Source organism: Notolepis coatsorum, assembly GCF_963971535.1.
Source record: "Notolepis coatsorum genome assembly, chromosome: 17".
NCBI lineage: Eukaryota > Metazoa > Chordata > Actinopteri > Aulopiformes > Paralepididae > Notolepis > Notolepis coatsorum.
Window position 1 is genome coordinate 11501552 of NC_140181.1, and position 7500 is coordinate 11509051.

At 42.8% G+C, this 7500-nt stretch overlaps 1 protein-coding gene across 1 annotated transcript in view; it reads right to left on the minus strand.

Moving 5' to 3' along the window:
- src (v-src avian sarcoma (Schmidt-Ruppin A-2) viral oncogene homolog) overlaps nucleotides 1-1101 on the minus strand; it is a gene marked incomplete at its 5' end in the record, with an annotated part of 102938 nt that extends 101837 nt beyond the window's left edge. The window contains one exon of the mRNA XM_084333728.1: nucleotides 1004-1101. The remainder of the gene's footprint in view (nucleotides 1-1003) is intronic.
- Nucleotides 1102-7500: the final 6399 nt, after the last annotated feature.

Here is a 7500-nt window from a genome sequence, read left to right on the forward strand (position 1 = left end):
TAACCAGAGAGCAGAAAGAGACGCATGCACTTGGCGTTATCAAAAAGTGGAGAAATAGTCTTCAATTAAATGCAGAGATTTCACAAGCCCCTAGTTTAACACAGCCTGCTGAGATGTACAGTGAGGTTTCACAAGCCCCTAGTTTAACACAGCCTGCTGAGATGTACAGTGAGGTTTCACAAGCCCCTAGTTTAACACAGCCTCCTGAGATGTGTACAGTGAGGTTTCACAAGCCCCTAGTTTAACACAGCCTGCTGAGATGTACAGTGAGGTTTCACAAGCCCCTAGTTTAACACAGCCTCCTGAGATGTGTACAGTGAGGTTTCACAAGCCCCTAGTTTAACACAGCCTGCTGAGATGTGTACAGTGAGGTTTCACAAGCCCCTAGTTTAACACAGCCTCCTGAGATGTGTACAGTGAGGTTTCACAAGCCCCTAGTTTAACACAGCCTCCTGAGATGTGTACAGTGAGGTTTCACAAGCCCCTAGTTTAACACAGCCTGCTGAGATGTACAGTGAGGTTTCACAAGCCCCTAGTTTAACACAGCCTGCTGAGATGTGTACAGTGAGGTTTCACAAGCCCCTAGTTTAACACAGCCTGCTGAGATGTACAGTGAGGTTTCACAAGCCCCTAGTTTAACACAGCCTGCTGAGATGTACAGTGAGGTTTCACAAGCCCCTAGTTTAACACAGCCTGCTGAGATGTACAGTGAGGTTTCACAAGCCCCTATACTTTAACACAGCCTGCTGAGATCATGTACAGTACAGGGTGTATAATATTATCTGCTACATCGACAGTCGGCGGAGTTGATTAAAAATGAATGAAGGAACATTTTCGATCTCTCCCAACAATGCGAATGCAATGCGAGGGCATTGTGGTGGGGAGAGAGATCGAAATGTCCCTTCATTCATTTTTAATCAACTCTCATCGACTCCGCCGCCGACTGTCAGTCCGGGGATTCATTGAAAAGACAGTGATTTCAGAATAATAACAAGTTACTCACCTCCTCCTCCTACTACCGGATGGTCTGCTGCCTGTGGCTTTTTCTGATCAACACACACCGCTGTTTTTCCGCATCAAGGAATTCGTAAAGCCCCAAAAAAAAAAAAAAAAAAAAAAATACTTTGGGTAAACCCAAATCGTTTAGGTTGGCAGATTTGTTCAAAACGATGTTCGATGTTGTTCACAACACAGCAGCAGCAGCCAGACTGGAGTGTGTGTCGGTGCCAGGCAGCCAGGGGCGGGGCGTCCTGTCGAGGGGCGGGGCGGGCTGGCGACGTCACGACGGGGGAGCGCCTCTGTGATGACGCGCAGCAGCGGAGGAACATGAGTGAGTGCGAGTCGACTGTCATTTTTCATCAGAACCCCCCCCCCGTTAATTTATCCTTTGATTGATTGATTGATTGATTGATTGAAAACTTTATTTAACAGATTGCAGAATGGGTACAATACAGTACGGCTCAATACACACAATTGTTAAGGGGATGCAGACCAGAGAAAGACGTTTGTCTTGTTTACAATCAGGGTCCCCCATAACCATTTTCAAATCATAGTGACATACATGACATACAGACAGTATTGCTGCCTACATCTATACATTCATGACATACCAGATTTACAAATACAATACTGTTTGTGATACAAAATAGTTAAAAAAAAAAAGGTATATACATTTGACGAAAAAACTACATTGGTGGAGGTGGGGGGGGGGGGGGGGGGTTGGGTAGGTGGGATGGGGGGGGGGACTGTACATTGGAGGTGGTTGGGTAGGCGGGGTGGGGGGGTAACTGTACATTGGATTATCGACGAAAACCTTACTAGGTCCAAGAAGAGGGTCTCGTGTATTACTGGGTTAGGACATTTACTGTACATTGGAGGGGGTTGGGTTTGGACATTTACGGTGGCCAGTTTCGAATTGCAGTCTCCCGTAGGTGCTCTTTGAGAGTGGTTTTGAAAGTGGGTAGTGATTCACATTCCTTTACAGCTTTGGGTAGGGCGTTCCACATTGATGTGGCATAATTGCGAAACGTGTTTAGTCCCTTGTTTGAGCCGAATCTGGGTTTAACATGATTTGTGGAGCTCACTCTGGTGTTGTGGTCGTGGTATTCACTGACCTTTGGGAAGTATTTCGACATGTACATGGGTACCTTGGTGGTGTAGTGTATCTTGTAGACCAGGCCCATTGCAAGTTGCTGTACTCTGTCGTCTACTCTAAGCCATCCTAGGTTGTCAAAGTGGGCAGGGGTGAGGTGGTAAGGCCACTTTGGTAAGGTGTACTGGTAAGGCCGATAAGGCTTTAACCCTTTCACTGCCACACGACAGAAGGTTAACCCCACACAACCGACGGTGTGTGTGGCAGTGAAAGGGTTAACCTTCTGTGAATTGTCGCAGTGAAAGGGCTAACCGTTTTTGGTAGTGCGGCAGTGAAAGGGTTAATATCATCATGCTGCTGCTGTAATACCTGATGTGATTGTGGTCTGTGAGATCATGACCAAAAGTAACATAGGGGTGTGCGGAGGGGAGGAGAGGTGGTCTGAGGGGGGAGGAGACTAAGGGTATCGGGATGGTGGGCTATTTGGTTTGTGATAGGTTGTTGTTTTATTTGCATAATTGGCCCTCGACTTATCCGAATGGCCGTATCCACGTAGCCCCGCCTTTAAAACCAGGGTTGGACATTAGATTAAAATGTATTGTTGTCATTATTCATTATTATACAGTACAACGAAAATAAGTTTGGCAGCATCCAACCAGAGTGCAAATGTAACAGTAAAGTGCAACTAGTAATACAGATATGGTCTTTAGAGAAGGTTTGGTTAAGTCGTGACTATAGTCAAACCCGACCAATCCCTCGCCGTTGACTGAAAACACACTTCTTCAATCAATATCTGAAATGAAGGAGAAAAATTTATAAATAACTAACCTTCTTACTGTCTTCTACTATCGTGCACTCTTCCACTAATTAATCTTCCTTGTCTATATTAATACCTACTATACTAATATGTCTCTACTACTCTGCACTCGACACTGCAGCACCCAAGTTTCAACACTGGTTGATGAACATTGTTACTCAGCTGATAAGAGTTGTGCCCTTCCTGCTGACCTGTCAGAACCTGTAAGTGTCTTTGGATAAAAAAAATTATAAAAAAAATGTAATATCAGTTGAGATTGGAATTGGAAATCAAGTGAAGCATGAATTGAACCGCAGGGAGCATTGAAACTCAAGTGGGGGGGGGGGGGGGGGGGGGGGGGGGCGACGTCCTCTGTCACAAATGTAACAGTACTGTAGGCCTATTTTCCTATACCTGTATGTCATGTATGTCAGAAATGTCAAGATATATATCTGTATGTCATGTATGTCATTAATGTCCTGATGAATTTGAAAATGGGGGACCCTGATGTAAACAAGACGAAAGTCTCTCTCTGGTCTGCATCCCCTTAACAATTGTGTGGATTGAGCCGTACTGTATTGTACCCATTCTGCAATCTGTTAATCAAGTTTTCAATCAATCAATCAACCAACCAATCAATCAATCAATCAATCAATCAATCAATCAATCTATCTATCTATCTATCTATCTATCTCACCTTGACAGCTAAACGTCCTCACCGTGACGGTTAAACGACCAAAGCTGAACAACGCCACAAGTTCACTGATTCAGATTCTAAAAAGAGGGCTTCCTGTGAAACATTATACATTTTTGTACTCAAATCTGACTAATTGATTGCTCTACATTGCAAATACAGATTGATCAAACGCAGGAGTGGTTGTTAATATTATTATAGTGTCACACTGACCCAGATGCTGTGTTATTAATAAACCATCTTTCTCATTGCTCAGAAATGGATTATTGGATTGTAAAGGTCTTTACTGGTGGTAGCCTATATGAGTCAGAAGCAGAGATACAGAAGAGGGGAGACAATGCTGCCATCTACTGTTTGAAATGGGAAGCTACATGAAATGAATGGATTGTGCACAATACTGTTGACTTTGAGGGTTACACATGTGAATACTTTTTATTTAGTTATTTTCTTGTTTTTGTTTTGGAGGCTTAATTTGATGAGAATATAGGGCATCCATATATAAGCATTATGCGTCCCCCTGTACCTTTTCAATCTGCCAAAATTAAAGATTGACATACTACTACTACTACTACTATTGATTGATTGATTGAAAACTTTATTAACAGATTGCAGAATGGGTACAATACAGTACAGCTCAATACACACAATTGTTAAGGGGATGCAGACCAGAGAAAGACTTTCGTCTTGTTTACATCAGGGTCCCCCATTTTCAATTCATCAGGACATATATGACATACATGACATACAGATAGACAGTACTGCTACATCTATACATTTATGACATACCAGATTTGCAAATACAGTACTGTTTGTGATACAAAAAGAGTCAAGAAAAGGGAGTATATACATTTGACGTAGAAACTGTACATTGGAGGAGGTTGGGTGGGGTTGTGTGGGGGGGGGGGTTGGGTACATTGGGATATTGACAACCATACTGGGTAATTTACATTAGAGGTGGTTGGGGGGGGGGGGGGACGGGACGGACACTGTATAAACAAGCAAAACTGTACATTGGGGGGGGGGGGGGACACACACACTGTACAAACAAGCAAAATTGTACATTGGAATATTGACAAAACCATACTAGGTAAATTACTGTACATTGGAGGGGGTTGGGTAAGGACATTTACAGGGGCCAGTTTCGAATTGCAGTCTCCCGTAGGTGTCCCTTGAGAGTGGTTTGAAAGTGGGTAGTGATTCACATTCCTTTACAGCTTTGGGTAGGGCGTTCCACATTGATGTGGCATAATTGCGAAACGTGTTTAGTCCCTTGTTTGAGCCGAATCTGGGTTTAACATGATTTGTGGAGCTCCCTCTGGTGTTGTGATCGTGGTATTCACTGACCTTTGGGAAGTATTTTGACATGTACATGGGTACCTTGGTCGTGTAGTGTATCTTGTAGACCAGGCCCATTGCAAGTTGCTGTACTCTGTCGTCTACTCTAAGCCATCCTAGGTTGTCAAAGTGGGCAGGGGTGAGGTGGGTTCTAGGAGTAAGGTCAAGCAGTAGTCTGACCAGTTTGTTTTGAGATGTTTGTAATTTTGTTTTTAGCGCCTTTGAGGTGCTTTGGTACCATGAGGTGCAAGCATAGTCGTAGTACCCTTGAATGAGTGCTCCTGCCAGAGTCTTCAGGGTATTCTTGTTTACCAGTGAGGAGATCCGGTACAAGAAACGAGTTTGTTGGTTGACTTTTTTTATTACATTGGATGCCATTTTGTCACAGGAAAGATTTGCCTCTAGGATGGAACCCAGGTAGGTAATATCTTCTTTCCTTGTGACAATATTGTCACCCACTGTAACTGAGAAGCCGTCGGTCTTGCTGAGTTTGTTATTTGAACCGAAGAGAATGGACTCTGTTTTGCCCATGTGTGATGATAGTTTGTTATCAGCGAGCCATATGCAGATTCTGCCTAGTTCCGAGCTGAGGGTTTTTTCAACCTGCAACTTGTTCTTGTCAGAGACCAGCAGGGCTGAGTCGTCCGCAAACAGGAACAAGTTGCAGTCACAAGCTGACGACATGACATTTGCATAAATTAGGAACAGTAGCGGTCCTAGTATGCTTCCTTGTGGAACACCACAGCTCACTGTGAGGGGGGGGGATAGGATACCGTTTACCTCCACCATCTGTTCCCTCCCCTCAAGGTAGGATTGCATCCAGCTCACTGATAGACTATCAAAACCAATTGCTTTTAGCTTGTCAATCAGAATGGAGTGATTGACAGTGTCGAAGGCCTTTTGTAGGTCCAGCATGACCATGCTGCAGTATTTGCCCGCGTCCACCTCTTGTTTGATGTGGTCGTTCAAATAGAGAAGGCATGTGTCAGTGGAGTGGGATGTTCTGAAGCCAGATTGGAATTCGTAGATTAGATTATTTTCCGCTAGGTACTTTTCGACCTGTTCGTAGACTACACACGCTCAAGACCCCTACGCTCTGCATCTTACATTTACATTTAGTCATTTAGCTGACGCTTTTATCCAAAGCGACTTACAAGTTCTGTACGACAGGTCATCAGGAAGGATACAACTCTATCAGCTGAGTAACAATATTCATCAAAGTGTTGCGTGTTACAGTGTACATCTTCTGGCCGCCTCAGACCCACTCCTATCCAAGCCCCGGGAGGGTCATCAAAGAGATGCCGCCTATTCTCAGTCCTTGCCCCACAATGGTGGAATGAACTACCCACCCCAGTTAGGACAGCAGCCGAAACCAGTCCAATCTTCCGCCGTCGACTTAAGACGCACTTCTTCAACCATTATCTGAAATAATAATATAAAAAAAAAACTTAAAAAAAAACTCTAACCCTAACTAACCTTACTGTCATGCACTTGTCCTAATAAACTAACCTACACTACACTGTAGCACTCAACACTTTGATGAACATAGTTACACAGCTGATAGAGTTGTATCCTTCCTGATGACTTGTCGTACAGAACTTGTAAGTTGCTTTGGATAAAAGTGTCAGCTAAATGACTAAATGTAAATGTACTACTATCATATTAAGTGAACTATATGTACCAACGACACACAATTCCATGTACAAAAAAATATAAATATGAAATACTATTATTATTATTATTATTACTACTACTACCACCATCACTACTACTACTACTATTACTACTACTATTACTACTACTACTACTACTACTACTACTACTACTACTACTACTACTACTACTACTACTACTTGTTGAGAATATGAAGCAGAAATAGTGAAGCAGACCCAACTCAATTAAGATTCTGAGAAGATTCTGAGAAGAACAAGTTATAAACAACTATCGAAAACCATGAAAATTGAAATGTAAATTTATTTTTCGGTCTGCAATAATCATCAATCAAATCAATAACAGAAATAATTAGGTAATGCGTATAAATATACAAATTCATATACACACACATACATATATATACACAAAATGGAGGCAGATACTCAATTACCACAGTTGAAAACAACACAATAACACAACTTAAAGGAACACGCCAACTCCAGAGTCAGACAAGAAGTTTCCTCTCTGTGCGTTCAGTGGAAAAGCGATCTGGCTGCAAGCTATTATAGCCTAGCTTAGCACAAACGAATGAAAGTGGATACGGATCAGCTAGCCTATAACTTAAAACTCTGGGAGAGGTGTTTTTGGCCAACAGCTACAGTATAGGCTAGGCTAGTGGACCAATATCCGCTTCAATTACTTTGCGCGCTAAGCTAGGCTAGCTTGCAGCCGGATAGATTTCTACTGAACACGCAGAGAGGAAACTGGTATCTTATCTTCTTGTCTGACCCTGGAGAAGACGGTACGTGTATTTCCTACAGTATAATGTCGGTGTGTTCCTCAGTAAAAAATAAGAAAAAGTGCATACGCAACCCCCTAGCAGTATACAACATACAACACAATCAATATGGTGATAATGTGCCATAGGCA